The 15,052-nt window shown below is 45.0% G+C and overlaps 1 long non-coding RNA gene across 1 annotated transcript in view; it reads left to right on the top strand.

Moving 5' to 3' along the window:
* The first annotated feature begins 6,062 nt into the window (after positions 1–6,062).
* Positions 6,063–15,052, top strand: part of LOC130708631 (uncharacterized) — a 41,331-nt gene continuing 32,341 nt past the window's right edge. Inside the window, exon 1 of the long non-coding RNA XR_009008906.1 lies at positions 6,063–7,049. This is a non-coding gene — a long non-coding RNA (uncharacterized LOC130708631). The remainder of the gene's footprint in view (positions 7,050–15,052) is intronic.

Below are 15,052 nucleotides of genomic sequence, written 5' to 3'. Positions count from 1 at the left end.
TCTCCATGAGCCCCAGGGAAGGTGAACCTTGCAGGGATTATGACTAAGGCCCCAACCATAGCACTGACCCTTGGGAGGACCAGGTCACCACACTCAGAAGAGAGGCTGTTACGTAGACAAGCCCACCTCAGCTCCAGACCCCAGACATCTAAGCACTGACATTCAGATGCAGGCACGGAGCTTCCCAGTACTGAGGCCCGGCCGGGTCTCTACCCAGGTCCCCATAGTCCTAGCGTACACAGAACATGGTCAGGTCTAAATCTTCTTATTATAGACAACACATGGTCAGCTCTAAACATAATCAGTAGACAGGACATGCAGAGGTCTAAATCTACCATGTAGACAGAACTTGATCATGTTTAAACTAGCTTAGGGCTGATCTCATAGGAGGTACAGATCACACACATGGGTCTCTCATCTTTGGACACCCACATCAGGAAACTGAACAAAATCTTTGTCATTAAACACTTCAACAGGCAAAACAGAAATGTTCCCAATTTCTCTGGCCACCTGATGGTCAGGATCCACGGGCGAGCCACGAACTTCTTAGAGTGCAGCCCAGTCTGCTGCCAGGACAGACAAGAAGTGGCCTGATTCCAGCCTCCCAGGCTTCCAGAAGGAGGCGGCCAAACTGGAAGCCCAGGCAGGAGAGTCCTGCATGGTCCGGGCCGGTAGATCCGGTCTGTCCATTCGGCTGGCCGATTCCGGGCGGGGCGCTCAGGGCCGCTGAGAGCCCTTCACTCAGGCCCTGCTTCCCTGCAGCGTGTGCGTGTGCGTGTGCGTGTGTGTGTGTGTGTAGAGGGGGCGGTGGCTGACGGCTCCCATGGCTCCCGTCCCGGGCACCGCGCTGTTTTCGACGGGAGGCACGGGGAGAGGTAGGGGCACAGAAGCCGTTGGAGAGGAGAACCCACAGCGGAACTCCTTGCACACTGGCTCGCCCCACCCGGAGACCCGCCTGCCCATCGTGGGCCGCATGTCACCCCCCAGCCCCCCACCCCCAAGGGCAGGGTGCCTGCTCTTTCAACAGCACAGGGTCTCACATGAAGGAGACCCAGTGGGGACTGTCACCCCCCCCCCCACTCCTGATGCTGTGTTTGGGGAGAATGAACCCCCTTGACTGGGCGATGGGACCTTGTGTGGAAAGAGGTGGCGGCCCCATCCAAGTCGGGGCCTGGCTGAGAGATGGGAACACAGGAGCCAAGTGCAGGGCCTGGAGGCCAGGCCAACAGTAGGGGCACCCCCAGCCTTGGCCGGGCTCTCCAACGGTGACATGGTTGCTTTAGGGGACCTGGGGCAGGCGACTGAATGTAATGGGAGTCTAAACTGGACCCTGAATGGGGCTTAAAGAAGGTGTGAAGGATGTTACTGAGACAGTGACAGTCATTGGAAGACAAACTCTGTGTCAGGATATCCTGCTCCATCCATTTAAATCCCTGAGATCTGTGACCTTTACGTGGCTACGCAGGATTGTTAGAGCAGCTGCGTGCGGATATATCTGGGGCACAATTCAGTCTGCAACCAACTTGCAAGTGGTTCCAGCAAACACACAGGTGTGCGCACGGGCAGGCACAGCACACACACAGACATATGCATGTGCACAGCACAAATATATTCACACACTAGCATGTGAACACACATGCACGCATATGCCCATGCACACACTAATGTGTGCAAGTGCACATACCTATGCACATGCACAGCATATGTATGCAAACAGGCACATGCACACACATAGCACACACACAGGGAATAAAGTGAATCCGTAAAGCATTAATTCCTGAACACAAGTGAAGCTGACATGTATTTTACCCTTTTCTTAGCCTTGATGTTTTCCACAACAAAAAGTTTAAGAAAAAAGCTAATGGCAAATGACTTTTGATTCATAGGACTTTCTGATATTATTCCACAAATATTATGACAGCAGAAATGAATGTAGATATTACATGTGTCCACTAATGGATGAATGGAGAAGAAAAACACGGTCCATCAATACAAGGGGATGCTATTCAGCCTAAAAAGGAAGGCAATTCTGACACAGGCTGCAGCAGGGATGAACCTTGAGGGCATTATGCTCAGTGATGTAACCTAGACACAAAAAAACAAACAGTGCTTGATCCACTCCTACAAGGCCCCTAGAGCAGTCGGAAACATAGAGACATAAAGTAGGATGTTGAGTGCCAGGGGCTGAGGGAGGGACAATGGGGAGTGAGTGTTTAATGGGGACTGTTTCAATTTTGCAAGATGAAAAAGTTCTGGAGGATGATGGTGGTCAGGTTTGCACAACAGTGTGAATTACTTCTTGACCCTGAAATGTGCACTTAAAAATGGTTAAGATAGTAAATTTTATGTTATGTATATCTGACCACAATTTTTAAAACTTTTTAAAAAACAACAGGAAATAGTCCATGAATACCACAAGATGTACAACTTCACTAACAACAGAGGGATTAAAGCCATAAGAAAAATACCGTGCATACACCTACCAGAATGGCAGACGTGAAAGACATAGTATCAAATATCAGCAGGATGTGGAGCAATGGAAAGCCTGGTAGGCAACGGGGGGATGCAACCACTTCTGAAACAACCGGGCCTCAGATAGCGAAGTCCCTGCACAGAGACCCACAGTGCTCCTCCCAGGTGAACACAAACCCACCAGCCCTGCACCAGGACACACGGACATGGACTCGCAGCCACAGGAGCCAAACCTGAAAGAACCTGAAGGCCATCACAGGCGGATGCAGAAATGAACCATGCACGCTCCTATGAAGGAATATTCCACAGCAATGGAGTACATTTTGTTGAAAGGTAGTAAAACTATAAAAATTATTTTTTTTCTTAAAAACTATATTTACAAGATGAAAGAATCTATAATTCTGGCACCTAGGGATTGTCGAATGCTCCTAAAAATAGATTGCTGTGGAAATGTTTATTATAGGGAAATTGACATATTCTCTAGGAGGGACGGGGTGAATGGGCCTGCTACATTTTCTACATTGAAGACATATACAGGTTTTGATGCTACTTCTGTTAAATCAAGTGGGGCTTCATTGGATTTCTGCTACTGCGGAGATAATCAAATTCTGAGTAGGGGTCAGGAGAAAATTAGTCATAGGTGTTCTTGTGTAATAATTACTGTTGAAAGTGTAAATGATCCATTTATCAGTAAGACTGAGAATAGAATAACTGCTACATTACTTCATATGAGATGATTGTCTGTGCTATTGTTCCTAGAGCTCCAGTGAGTGAGTATTTTGAATGTGAAGTTCATCCAGATCTGAGGATGGAATAAATGGCTAGGTGTGATATGGCTAATATAAATAATATGCCTACATTTATACTAATTAGTGGATAAGATATGGGAAGAGGAATTCATGTTGTGAGAGCCAGGGTTAAGGCTAGCATTGGGGCAAAAATATATAAATTGATGATGTTGGTGGACATAGTGGTTCTTTAATAAGTAATTTGAATGCCTCAGCAATGGGTTGTAATCATCCATGGGGGCTGATGATTTTTGGCCCTTTCTGGATTTGTATATAGCCTAGGATTTTCCATTTAGTTAATATGAGGAATGCTATGGTGAATTAAATTGGGTAATTTGTGAAAGAATGTTGATTATAAACATATTCTTAGGAAGAGGACTTGAACCAGTGCAGAAAAAGTTTCAGTTTTGCATAATTACCGGGCTCTGCCAGCATAACGAACCCTGTTCTACAGTAGGGTATGTATAAATTAATTGAATGTAGATTATATCATCATTTAGTTTGAAGACATTTTGTAAAGTAAGCCGTATTGCTCTTGTCCTTTCATACTGGAAGAAATCTGCAATAGACAGAAACCAACCAGGATGACTCCAGTCTGAACTCAGATCACGTGAGACTTGAATCGTTGAACAAACAGACAATTAATAGCAGTTATACCATTGAAATGTCGTGATCCAGCATCAAGGTCATAAACCATATTGCCCATATGAACTCCAGAATACAATTACACTGTTATCCCTAGTAAAACTTGTTCCATTGATCAGTGTTTTAGAAGAACAGGTGATAAAGCATTTTGACTAGCTGGCCTAAATTTTAATCACTCAGAAGTGGTTTTATTCTCCAAAAAATAAATGGCGCACGGGCTCAAGACACACCGGCTTCAGTAGTTGTGGCGTGCAGACTCAGTAATTGTGGCCCACTGGCTTAGTTGTTCCGTGGCACGTGAGATCTTCCCGGGCCGGGGATCGAACCGGGTCCCCTGCATTGGCAGGCGAATTCTTAATCACTGCATCACCAGGGAAGTCCCCTTTTAATAAGTCCCCTTTTAAAGGGAGAATCGCAGTCTCCCTTTTAATATACCTTAAGCCCAAAGAATCCATGGAAAATGGTTACAGAAAATAAGACAATAAAATATTGTAAGGACTATAACAGAAGCATATAGTACACAGTTCATATAGACACATCCCAAGCAGTTACAAAGTATATTAAAAGGGAGGCTGCAATTTTAATAGAATAAGAAAAATTATACCCACAAACTCCCAATCTTTCCTGAAACGTTGCAATCTGAAACCCTATTGTAGGAAGCAGAAGATTTCAGGAGACATTCTACAAATGAAGGACTCCAAACCCTGTGGTTGCATAAGGAATTCTGGAAGGAAGGTATCCTCACCCAAGGAGAGCAGGTTCCTGTACTTCTCTAACATCACATCCCTGTACAATTCCCATTGATCTTGGTCCAGGCATTCTCACTCCTCTTGAGATAAATCTATGGCCACATCCTGGAATGTCAGCAGTCCCTGAAATTAAAAGTACACATGCCATGTGGCCACGGGAAGAGTTCATAATGTGACCCAAGTAGAAAACAGCAAGTTAAGAGAACTGCTTTTAATTTAGAAGAGTGTCTTCAATTATCCACTCATATATATATATATATATATATATATATTTTTTTTTTTTAACAAAGTAACTTTCTCTACCTTATTTTTAACTACAAGAAGAGAGTATGGCATGTGATCCACAAAACCAGTATAGAGACTATACTTGTCTGGAAAAGAAATGATAAAATGATGGTTTCAACACAGGCATATGCATTTATGCATTTTTGAGTGTTTTATTTATATCAAACTGGATAAAATGTGTGTACTTCTCATACAGAAAAGACATGTCGAGGTAGAAATGTACCTTTCAACTATTCATGGGTACACAAGTACACTGGGGAGATTGTAAAAGTGCAGATTGTGATTCAGTAGGTCCGGTGGGCCTGAGTTCTATTTTTTTAACAAGCTCATTTTTACCTAGTGATGCCACAGTCTCTGATTCATTAACCACAACTGTGAATATCAGAGACATAATTAGAAAGGTAAAAATTCATATTTAATTTTGAACGTAAAGTGTTTTATGGATTTTACACCTTTAATAGAATAGTGAGCGCAGCAGCAACAATCATTTGTGAATATTTACTATAGACTGTGTATCTTTCTAACTTTTTCGTGTAGGATTCCAGGAAAAAGACCTGGGCTGCGGCCACAGTGGGCGTGGCCCCCAGGCCGGGCCGCCCCTCCAGGACCCCCGACGGGGCCCTGCGCTCCTGGCGGCTCCCTCCCCCGCCGCCCCGCTCCCTCCCGGAAGGCCTCGGGGCAGAGCGGTCCCACCCACTGCGCGCTGAACAGAGCCCGCGTTTCCTCAGAGCTGGAACTCCCGGCTCGGGCGGGGTCTCTTCCCTCCGCCTTCACGGAACTGCCCCGGAGCCCGAGGGGAGGGCGACCTCACTGAGGCTGCCGGCTCTGGAGGTGCCCCGGCGGCCGAAGCCGTGACAGTCGCGGGGACGGCGGGCCGGGTAAGTGGGCACCGACCCTCCGCCTGGTCCGGTGCCCGGGCGGCAGCACAAGACCAGCTTCTGAGGGGCAGGGGTTCGCTGCCACCCGCCGCTGCTGTGCAGAAAGAGCGGCCTCCAGCGTCTGGTCCCCGGGAACTTCGGTCCCTCCTCTCGCCCCTGCCCTCGGCCTGGCTCGCGAGGCCTGGTGGGCGTGGGGAGGGGGTCGGCCTGAGCGTCCTGAGGGGAAACGGGGCAAGGGAGGCGCAGGGTCCGGCTGCAGCGTCAGCGCCCCTCCTCCCGACTGCGGGGAAAGCGGCTGAAAACTCCTCCCGAGGCGCGCAGGCCCCTTATTCAGCCGAGTCCCTCTGCGCTCCTTCCTCCCTGAGCTAAAGTACCGGGGGGAGGGGACAGGGCAGGGGACTGGCGCAGGTAATGGGGAACATCAAAAGGTGATTGTTAACTAAGGAAAACCAGCTCTCCCAAGGTGAGGAATGTGGCGCTTTTCTTTGCATGGGCTCACTGAAATCCTTCCTTTGATATGCACCTCAGCTCTCTGGGGCCTGCATTCTGTATTTGCATATCCTGAGTGCCTCAGGGCCCGCCGGCTCACATTGGAGGCCTGCAAGTGCTGAAGACTGTGACATCCTTTGTTTACTGATATGGCAAGAAACATTCCATTTCCCACAGGCTTGAGGGGCAGACAGTGAAAAAAAGTCGGAGAATCTCACTCGGCATGTACTTTGGTTTACATATAGACAATATTTATACTTAACTGTGCTAATAGAGGTTCTCAAGTCCAATCAACTTGTACTACTGCCCTCTATGTATCAATTTCATCCATATCATAAGATAAATGCTTATAGAATTGACTTAATCCATTTAAATAGGATAATGATTTTTAAAGGAAACATAACAGAAATATAACAACAAAACCTTTACCACTAAAGGCTGGGTCTGGAACAACCTAAATAAATGTTCCATTGTTAAAATATTGAAAGATGTATTCAATAGAAATATCAACAAAAATGACAAATAATAAGGGTAGCAGAATGTTGAAATGTTCTATCTTTATCATTAAAGTGGCAGAAAATCATTTATTAGTAGGCACTGGGGGCAGAAGATGCCTGATTTTATACCTTTGTCATATTTGTGCAGTTGTTTCAACAAGTAACTTAAAGACAAAATGGAAAAACAAGGAGGTTTGTGCCTGAGATCATGTTGATGTGAAACCAGGGATGGCCACCTTGTGCCAGGTGAGTTAAGTTTACCTGGCAGGTAGATCGCAGAGCTCCTGGGAAGCAAGGGTTGGAATTTTTCTGCTGGGTGCCCCTTAGGTTCTGTGACTTGACTGACTGACTGTGAGTCATGTTTCGGGAAAGACCTGATCGCAGGAAAAGGGTGGGAATAGAGTGCTTTGGGGAGCAGCTAACAACATTCATCACAGCTCACGGCCTGAATGAATTTTAAAGAAACAGGAAAACGAATGCTTCTTATGGAATCAGAGAATGTGAGGGCTGGACAATCCCAGAAAATGAGGAACACCCATCCCATTTTCCAGATGACAAAACAGAGGTCCAGCAAGGTGAAATCCCTCACCCAAGTTGCACCCGTCTCTCCTCCCCACTACGTGGTTCATGAAAGCAGGACTCTTCCTGTCTTGATCACTGCTGAACCCCCAAAAGGGACAGGCATCTAGGAGCTGCTCCAAAAATTTGGGTTGACTGTGGGAACAATGCTATTTCTTTCTTTCTCACTCTTATTCAGGATTGTGCCAAGAACTCCCCAGGTTGCAATGTAATTCGATAAATGTAAATATTAATTGGGTTTTGTTGTGATGAGGACTTAGGCTTTGAAGGTAACAGACTTGGTTCAGATCTTGGTTCTGCCACTCCATAGCTGTTTGGCTTTGGGAAAATTACTAAAACTCTCTGAGATTATTTTCTCCTTTGTAAAGTGGGGATAAATCTGTCTGAGCCAGCAGAGCACCTGCATGAGAGATGTGCACTAAATATTGGTCTTTCTCACTCTCCTACGCCATCTCTCTGTTCTTCCCAGAGAAGCTGTACAGAAGGATATAGTACTTTTTTAAAATAGTTAACTAATTAATTAATTAATTTTTTTTTGCTGCGTTGGGTCTTCGTTGCTATGCGCAGGCTTTCTCTAGTTGCGGCAAGCGGGGGCTACTCTCTGTTGCGGTGCGCGGGCTTCTCATTGCGGTGGCTTCTCTTGCTGCGCTTGTTGTGGAGCACCGGTTCTAGGTGCGCGGGCTTCAGTAGTTGTGGTCTGCAGGCTCAGTAGTTGTGGCGCATGGGCTTAGCTGCTCCGCGGCATGTGGGATCTTCCCTGACCAGGGCTCGAACCCATGTCCCCTGCCTTGGCAGGCAGATTCTTAACCATTGCGCCACCAGGGAAGTCCGATATAGTACTTTTTAAAGAGAGGTTTGAATTTATTTCAGATTGTGTACATTTTTCTTGTAGAAAAGATTATTCCAGTATAGAAACATAAACACGCAAAACCACTCCAAATGCAGTATTCTACGGTTTAGATATTATCAGTCACATTTTATAAGTAATTGGGCAAATGCCAAAGCACTAGGTACTGGGGCGTAAGAAGACTCAAATCTGGGGTGACCCCACCCCAATTTCAAGAGCAAGGTGTGCTTTTCAAATCCATGTTTCATCTGGTCTTTGTTTCTCATCCATCCTCTGTGTCTGCCTTTCTCAAGAAGGCTCAGATCCTCGGCTTTCACACCCTCCCGGCTGGCTGTGCCCCAGCTCCTGGCCTGGAACCTCTGCGTGCCTGGGTGTGCCTGCTCCCCCTGTGCATCACCAGCTTTGCCAGGGAGCTGCTGTGTCGTGCACTGCTTGCTGTACCCAGAGTACCTGGACCCTTCTGGTACATGAAGTGCACCCTCCTCACCATGTGTGCAGCCCATCCCCTTACCTTATATCCTGCCTCTAAGCCAGGCTTGGGGGTGACTACAGTGTGCATTCAGCTGTGTGAGGTGCTGGGATCAAAGTGAAGTTCCCAACTTTTGAAGTGGCCGGCTTGAGGGGCACACAGTGATTTAAAGTCGGGTCACCTGACTTAAAGGGGGGACTGATTGATTTAAAGTCAAGGCAGCTACTTAAAGCCTGCGTCCCTCAGCTGCAGGACGAGACCAACTTTGGCAGTGCACGGGTTCGCTCCAAGCCAGCACTGCTGTTCAGGAAGAGATTCCAGTAGCGCCTTAGTGCAGGGGGACTTGGTCCGTTGTCTTGCCCCTGCCCTCAGAGGGGGGCCACCTGCTCTTCTGGAGAATCAGGGAGGGGGAAGTGCAGAGTCCCGGCTGGAGTTGCGGCACTGCTTGTCTGATGGCAGGGAAAGGGGGACAGGGCTGTGTGGTGTCCTGGGGCTGGACTCACCAGGTCGACTCAGCCTCTCAGCCTCCTAACCTCCCCCCCCCCCCACACACACTCCACAAGAGTTTCCAATAATATGTAATTGCGCCTTAGGTTCTCGGTCTTCAAACTCATCCCCAGGCTCCCAGGTCCCTTGATTCAGCCAATTCCTCTGTGCTCTTTCTTCTATTAGATACAGTCCCAGAGGGAGGGGCTGGGGGATGGGACTGGAGGGATGCCGGCAGCACTGGCCTCAGCTGACTAAAGAGATCCGGGGCCTGCGCTATCACACATGTGAGAGGACCCTTAAGGCGGAATCGAGGGGGCCAGTTAGAGTCAGTCCTTGCTGCCTCAAGTGAGTATGGGTCACCGTCGGGTGGGGAGCACGCTGACCCCTGAGAAGTACTGTTAGGAGGATGTGTTCCTCCCTCGGCTTCAAGGACGTGGGTGGGCTTCAGGGCTCCAGTTCCCCTCCAGGCCTCCAGGTCCGACTGCACCGCAGCGGCCTTGCAGACCCGCCTTCCTGTCCCAGAACTTGCCAGGCTCCAGGAAGAATCCAGACAGCAGAGATGGTGCCTGGGGGCTCCAGCTTGAAAAGTGCTGTCCCTGGGGACCCAACAGTGGAGGGAGGAAGGGTGAAGGGAGTGGAGGGGGGTGGGGTCGGGAGGGGTGGCTGCCCTGGGAGACGTTGAGAGAGAAATATCGCCCCCCACACGCCCTGCCCCTGCAACTGACCCATTGATGCCATAGGATCTCAGGGCCTTTTAGTCAGAGATGCCTCTGCTTCTTTACTCCTGTGTTCAAAACTATGCAAAACCAACTCTTCATCCTCTTGCTGCCTTGCCAGGACTTTTAAAGCACTGTTCTTTTGAAGCACTCGTTCCCTAAACTGCACTTTGGAGCTGTCCCAGCTATTTAAAAGTGTTCTCCTTAAACTGAGACTAAATCCTACTCTTTTGGAAAAACGGCCTTCACTTCACTGGAGATCGTCTTTTCTGCCCATTCCTTCTTTCTACTGCCCTCTTAAGAACCCCTGTGCTCAAAGAGCTTGGTGATTTATTTTTTGCTTGATGTCCAAAAGAAACCTTCCCCATGCACCCCAAAAAGCTTTCCTGGAACATAGGTGTTTCACAACCATGACAGTGTTTTGCAGTTAGTATACACTGGGTAGAGTGCCTAGCAATCCCTCCAAGAGCCAGAGGTGAGCAGACCTTTACTTATTTGATTGGATGCCCTTCAAGTTTAGGAAGGTCCCATTCTTATGACCCAGCAGGTAAGACAGAGCCCTGGATGGCTGTGGCTGTGATTAGATAACTTCTGATGATTTTATTTCCCTTACTGAGCTGCTGCTTCTAGGTTAAATTCGTTTTATTACCTGTCCATTTTTAAAGAAAGGCTGACAAAGTCACTGTAATAGGTCAGGAGTCTGAACTCAGGGTTGGTCAAAGGTACTCACAGGGAGGAAGGTGGATAAAAATAGGTGGGTAAAATGGGAGGGTTGGCAAGTACAGCCAGGACACCCGTGTTCATCATGCATACTAATAAAGGCCAGAATCTCCTCATTTATCTCTGGTGGGAAGTTCTGATGGTTTCACAGGATCAAACTCAAATCATATTCAAACTAGGGGATTTCCCTGAGCATAAAAGGAAGTATCCGTCCCTAGCAGGAGTCGCTGCAGAGGAATAAAGACGTAGATGTAGAGAACGGACCTGAGGACACAGGGAGGGGGAAGGGTAAGCTGGGATGAAGTGAGAGAGTGGCATGGACATATATACACTACCAAAGGTGAAATAGATAGCTATTGGGAAGCAGCTGCATATAGCACAGGGAGATCAGCTCAGTGCTTTGTGACCACCTAGAGGGGTGGGATAGGGAAGGTGGGAGGGAGACACAAGAGGGAGAGGATATGGGGATATATGTATACGAATAGTTGATTCACTTTGTTATACAGCAGAAGCTACCACAACAAGGTAAAGCAATTATACTCCAATAAAGATGTTAACAACAACAACAAAAAAAACCCCAAAATCTAAGTCAATCAAGCCAACGGAGACAATGTATGTGTTTACAGTTCAAGAAATCCACAAGGGAATCCTTTATTCCGTAGGCAATGAATGGTCCATTCGAAACGGAAAAAACTTTCTAAAATGTTGTCTTTCCATTTATTGTTCAGAACATCATTTTTATACTTCTGCATTTCTTACTATTCAAAGCCAAGTCACGTGAGTTACAGGGAAGCAGCTGATGGATTTAAAGTTGGGTCACTTGATTTAAAAACCAGTGGCAGTTGATTGATTTAAATCCCGGTCATATGACATGAGGAGGGGGTGCTAAAAACTGCTTTTTCATCTCTGGCTCAGAATATCATATTTACCTTGGTTTTTCTTATGATTTAGAAAACTTGAGCTGTCTCTCCTTGGAATCATCAGGAGAAAAATACAGTATTTCAGGTTCATTCTTGAAACCAACTTCTCACGGTTAAGGTGTATTGGCTGAAAGATCTTCCTTCTTCAAGAGATTCCAAACCTCTGTAAGACACTTCATTGTAATTGGAGAAGAAAGAAGAATGAATTCAGGCCAGCAGCTGCAGGAGGCCAAGGCAGCCCCCAGGACTAGGGAAGGAGGAGGAGGAAGGGCTGAGAGTTGCCATTAGAGCAGACAACCTCCAGAGGGCGCTGAAGCACCGGCAGAGCCCACCTGCCACTCCCAGTTTGGCACTCCAGGGTCAGATTTGGGTTTGGAGATGGGGTTGCTGTAACCCCAAGGAGGTGAGCAGAGAGGAGGAGTTGATTACCAGTCTCCTCTGACTCTCTGACCCAAATTGCCTGGCTTCACAGGGGGGACAGGGTTTTGCTTTCAGGCAACTGATGGGGCACTTCCAGGCTGGTCGGGTTGCCCAGTGGCCCGACAGCCTGACAGGCTGACTGCGGTGTGACCGCCCTTTGTTTCTCCAGAATCTGTGCATCAGGAGGTGCATGGGTGCGGGAGCCCATCCACCGCCCCTCCCCCCAAGGGGGATGGCACCTTCCCTGGCTGTACCCTATGATCACCAGGTACTTGAAATGAATGCAAGTTTTTTGACTTCAAGGGAAAGCTCACATAACCATTTCTTCCTCATAATGTGTGGGATTTACTATAATGGAAGGACATTAGAAAGAACAGGTAGAAAACTCACCTGTTGGTCTCCACGTAGGAGTTTATTTTGCATGAATCCCTCCTACGTGAGTAGATAGCAGAGGCTTATTTTTGTTCCCGTGTGTGTAGTTGTGGCAGAGGATGTAGGTATGGTGATTTGAAGCCCTCAAAGAAATATTCTCAGAACTCTCAAGATTTCTCTTGATCGGAACCGAAAGAGACCTGGAAAAGGAGGAAAAGAAAAGGAGGAGGGAGAACGAATGAGTGTTTCTCAGTAAATTCACCTTCCTGGTTGATTGTTCTGTCTTCTCATTTCTTTTAACTTCTATGTATGTCTAATGGAATAATGTAGAAAGGCTGATTTTTATGCTTTAAAAGATTTTACATCACAAAGAAACTAGAAGTGGCTAACAGAACTTATTCAAATCAATTTTGCATAGAGACTTTGATATTAAATTTGTATACTAAAATGGGTTTATCCCAATTTTCTCTTTCTTTTTGAGTGAATATTTGTAACATATTTTTGTAGATAATAATTTATCCTAGATATACAAAATTGTGAGAATGGGTACCATTTTTTACCACTTAAATGATTTCTTTTAAATGAATAGATTGTACACTTTAAATGCCAATGTTGTGTCTTACGTGTTGTTTTTTAATTCCTTGATTTCCAAAACTTGTGTTTATTTAATTGATTTCTATCTAATAATCTGTGTCTCCCCTTTATTGTTTTTTACTTTATATTTTATTGATCTATAGTTAATTTACATTATTATATTAGTTTCAGAGGTACAGCATAGTGATTCATAAATGTTTAGGTTCTTCTCCATTTATAGTTATTATAAAAGGGTGGCTATATTCCCCATGCTATACAGTACATCACTGTAGATTATTGATTTTATACATCGTGGATTGTACCTCAAAATCTCCTACCACTATTTTGCTCCTCCACCCTATCTCTCCCTGCTGGTAACGACTAGTCTGTTCTTTAATCTGTGAGTCTGTTTTTTTGTTGTTATTGTATTCAATGTTTTAGATGCCACGTGTAAGTGATAACATACCATGCTTGTTTTCTCATACCATACCATGCTTTTCTTCTCATAACATGCCATGCTTGTTTTCTCTGCGGCTTATTTTACTAAGCATAATACCCTCCAAATCCATCCATGTTCTTGCAAATGGCAAAATTTCATTTTTTGCTGAAGTCATCATAAAAAATCTTTTTTATCCACTAAGCTATTGATGAACACTTAGTTTGACTCTATATCTTGGCTATGGCAAATAACACTGTTATGAACATTGGTGTGCAGTTATTTTTTTTGAAATAGTGTTTTTGTTTTCTTCTGATATACCCAACAGTGAAATTGCTGGATATTATGGTAGTTCTATTTTTAGTTTTTTGTGGAACCTCCATTCTGCTTTCCACAGTAGCTGCACTACTTCACATTCACATCAAGAGTGTACAAGAGTTTCCCTTTCTCCACATCCTCACTAACCTTTGTTATTTGTGATCTTTTGGATGACAGCCATTCTGACAAGACTGAGGTGATATATCTCATAGTTTTGATTTGCATTTTACTGCCGATTAGCTATGTTTAGCATCTTTGTGAGTTCTGGCTGTCTATATGTAGTTTTTCCTTGGAAAAAATGTCTATTTAGGTCTTCTCATTTTTTTAAAAAAAGATTTTGGGTGTTTTTTTGATATTGAGTTGTATGTGCTATTGCTGTAGTTTAGGTATGAACCCTTGCTTGGTCATCTTTTTTGATGTTAACCTCTTATCATGTGCAAATATTGTCTCTCCCTCAGCAGGTTGTCTTTTCATTTTGTCTTTGGTTTCCTTTGCTGTGCAAAATCTTTTAAGTTTAGTGAAGTCCCATTTGTTTATTTTTGCTTTTGTTTCATTTGCCTTAGTAGACTGAACCTAAAACTGTTGCTATCATTTATGTTGAAGAATGTTCTACATTTTCCTCTAGGGGTTTTATGGTTTCTGGTCCTACATTTAGGTCTTTATTCAGTTTTGCATTTATTTTATATATGGTGTGCTAAAATAATCTAATTTTATTCTTTTCCATGGAGCTGACCAGTTTTCCCAGTACCACTTATTGAAGAGACAGTTTTTTCTCCATATTGCCTGCTTTGTCATAAATCAATTAAATATAAGTGTGTGGGCTTATTTCTGGGATCTCTATTCTATTCCAGTGATCTTTGTGTCTGTTTTTGCTCTGGTACCTTTCTCTTTGATTACTGTCGCTTTGCAGTATAGTCTGAAGTCAAGGTGCGTGATGCCTCCAGCTGTGTTCTTTCTCAAGATTGTTTGGCTATTTGGGGTCTTTGTGTTTCTATACAAATTTTAAAATTACTGTCTCAAGTTCTGTGAAAATGCTTTGGTATTCTGATAGGGATTGCATTAAATCTGTAGATTGTCTTTGGTAGTATGGTTATTTTAACAGTATTAATTCTTCCAGTCGATGCACATGTTATATTTTTCCATCTTTTTGTGTTGTCTTCAACTTCTTTCACCAATGGCTGATAGATTTCTGAACACATGTCTTTTACCTGCTTAGGTGTGTTTGTTCCTAGGTATCTTATTCTTTTTGATGTCATTGCATATGGTATAGTTTTCTTAATTTTTCTTTCTGACAGCTTTGAGTTTTGTTTTTTCTTCTTTTTCTAATTCCTTCAGGTGTAATGTTAGGTTGTTTATTTGATATTTTTCTTGATTCCTAAGAATAAGCTTG

Source organism: Balaenoptera acutorostrata, chromosome 7 (assembly GCF_949987535.1).
Source record: "Balaenoptera acutorostrata chromosome 7, mBalAcu1.1, whole genome shotgun sequence".
Lineage (NCBI taxonomy): Eukaryota > Metazoa > Chordata > Mammalia > Artiodactyla > Balaenopteridae > Balaenoptera > Balaenoptera acutorostrata.
This window is presented reverse-complemented; position numbering and strand designations above follow the sequence as displayed.